Genomic DNA, 2,697 nt, shown 5'->3' on the forward strand with positions numbered 1-2,697 from the left:
TTTCTTTTTCCTTTAAATTATTACAAATATTAAGATCCTAAAAACATTAATTAATGAATAATAATTTACTTGTTGCTCTACTTATCTACATATAATTTGATGACGTCATAATTCACATTTGAAAGCTTACCAAATGGTTGTAGTATTTAACCTCTATCCCAGTTGATTCTGCCAATGTACGATAAAGAGGAAAGCCAGGCCTGGGAACGAGGATATTTTGACCAGGATTGGCTAACACAGTGATGCACATTTCCAACGCATGAGAACAGCCACTGCTTAGAATAACATCCTATACAATAGAGTAGAAAAACATTGGTAATATAGTTTATTTTGTTTTTAAAATAAAATACCATAAAAAAGAAGAACGAAAAACGAAATTAAAACCAAAAAGAAACATTACATGAAATCATATCAATATGACCTTCAAACAGTTATATTATTCTAGAATTTACAGAATTCTCCGAGTTTTTTAAAGAGCTATAATATATATCATTTAAATTTTAAGTTTTCAGTAAAAAAATATACATGAAACATCAGGTAGATAACAATCTACTAAATCATTTGATTATATCAAAGTTCATCGCTTATCAACTAGAAATATCCGGGGTCGTGCCCTTGTAAAGGCATACCAGTTGATGATAATTATGTTGAAAATAAATACAAAATTCAAGGAAAGAAAAGTCATCTATAAATGTTTTAAATTTAGTGATTCGCTGAGTGGAATTTGAAAATGATTTTAAAGTATTTAAAATTGAAAATATATTAATAAATGTGATTATAATTGATGCTTTACATTTCGCAAGAACGTTCTAGCAAAACAACAGCCAAGAATCTTGCATAAATCTTTTGTATCTGTATGTTAGTAACCTTAAGAAGAGAAGGGAAAATAACCTACAAAGAGCGGTGGTTATGTAACGTAATTTTATGCATTCCTATCACGTGAGATTTATAAGCTGGTTTAAAATCTAACGGAAAAACAACCCGAACAAGAACGACAGTCCCAGGAAGAGGTTAGCTGAACGTTTCGTAACTCTTCTTCCCGCTGCGCTGCCTGGATGATACTAAATCCGATAACAACCAGATATGATAATTACGATATCCACAAGGAGCCAGATTTTTGAATTTATTATACCAGGATAACTTTGACTTCAAAAGTTTTATTTTACATTCTGAATATAAGTTTTTACAGGGAATGACGTACATGGTGCATAATTACAACAGCCTCACGTCTTATAAGTACGTCATTTTCCGAGTAAACACTACGAACGAAAAATACATCTATGACGGAATGTTTTTTTGTGTTTAAGCGTGAAGCACTGTACCAACTGTGGGTGTTTAAGCCCTCAAGCATACCGCTGAGCCACCAGACTTAGACGGTAGAAATCTTGGCTACATCTCTATTGTGAAACGTGCTGCTTTGAACAAAAAGTGACGGAACTGCTTTGACGTTTCTGCCAAAGTTCTCGACTCAACTTCTACATCTCCTCACTCCAATCCACTTCCCCTGTCTTACAACAATCTTCTTGGAGAGTGAACGGTACTGAAATTCCTCACAGATATTTTGATCGTTTTTAGCCAATTGGTTCGTGTTTTCCACGTTTTCAAAATAAAAAAAAGAGGGAGGAGTGCAGTCTCCTTAAAATAACCTTCAAAACGTTTAAGGTAAGACATCTAATGTGCATTACAAGAGCTTCTGAAAAACCCATTATAGGCAGATAATTCACTTTTACTTGTAGACTTTCACTGGATCTGTTGGGCTTTCACCAAGTTCAGAGCTGGGTATGCAATTTGCCGCCCAAAACTTAGTCAACTTGCACCTAAACTTAATTATAACGTTACTATGATTACCTTGTCCAAAAATTGGTCTGCCATCATCCCAACTGGGCCAAGTACTACCATTCAAGTAGCCCCAAGAATAACCCCAATGGCAGCCTAGAGTAGGATTCCCAACAAAACACCAAAGGTCATCACGAATTCACCCAATTAAAGTAGATCACTATCTATAAGTGACATTGTCAGAAGCTGACTACTGAATTGACTGAGGCTTGGGCATTCTAGAACAATGAGGATGGCTAGCTGTGGTAGCGAGCTATGCTTCTTTTGTAACTCTAGAAGGAAGTATGTTGTTTGTGAGATGAGCTGGCTACACCCCGAGACACCATTAGAACCACCATAAAAGCTAATAAAAATACAACTACCACACTTAAGAATCTACTGACGGGGCTATAATGAGGGAAGAAATATTTTCTACTTACCCTGAGTAAATGATATATATATATATATATATTTGTAGTTTGTATATTACCTATTTAAATGTGAATCTTTTATACACCCTTTTATATCATTTATTTTATTTAAGTGTATAACCTATAAACTTATGGGTATCTCTGAACTTTTTAATAATAATTTTGAGATTTTCTTCTTTGTTAATTTATTTAACTCCTGCTTAATTTCCATATCTATTCGTTTATTTTAATATGTTGTATTCCTGTATGTTTTGTGTTCTTAGTCCAGTCAGTCAAGATTTCAACATCAAACTAATTGCAACAGAATTTTTTTTGCAAGAATAATGTAAAACTATAATTCATGAACAATACATCAAAAGTCTAGAAAAATCTAAGTAGGGGAAATTACAAAAAAAAAAAAAGATTTTAAAAAGAAAATTTTGCCATTTTATAAGTGGTACATACAAGCCAC

At 33.3% G+C, this 2,697-nt stretch overlaps 1 long non-coding RNA gene across 1 annotated transcript in view; it reads right to left on the minus strand.

The window, feature by feature from the left end:
* Window positions 1-220: 220 nt before the first annotated feature.
* Window positions 221-2,697, minus strand: part of LOC111089697 — a 6,802-nt gene continuing 4,325 nt past the window's right edge. Inside the window, exon 2 of the long non-coding RNA XR_002613924.1 lies at window positions 221-289. This is a non-coding gene — a long non-coding RNA (uncharacterized LOC111089697). The remainder of the gene's footprint in view (window positions 290-2,697) is intronic.

The sequence above is a fragment of the Limulus polyphemus genome, unplaced genomic scaffold (genome assembly GCF_000517525.1).
Source record: "Limulus polyphemus unplaced genomic scaffold, Limulus_polyphemus-2.1.2 Scaffold7067, whole genome shotgun sequence".
NCBI classification, from domain to species: Eukaryota; Metazoa; Arthropoda; class Merostomata; order Xiphosura; family Limulidae; genus Limulus; species Limulus polyphemus.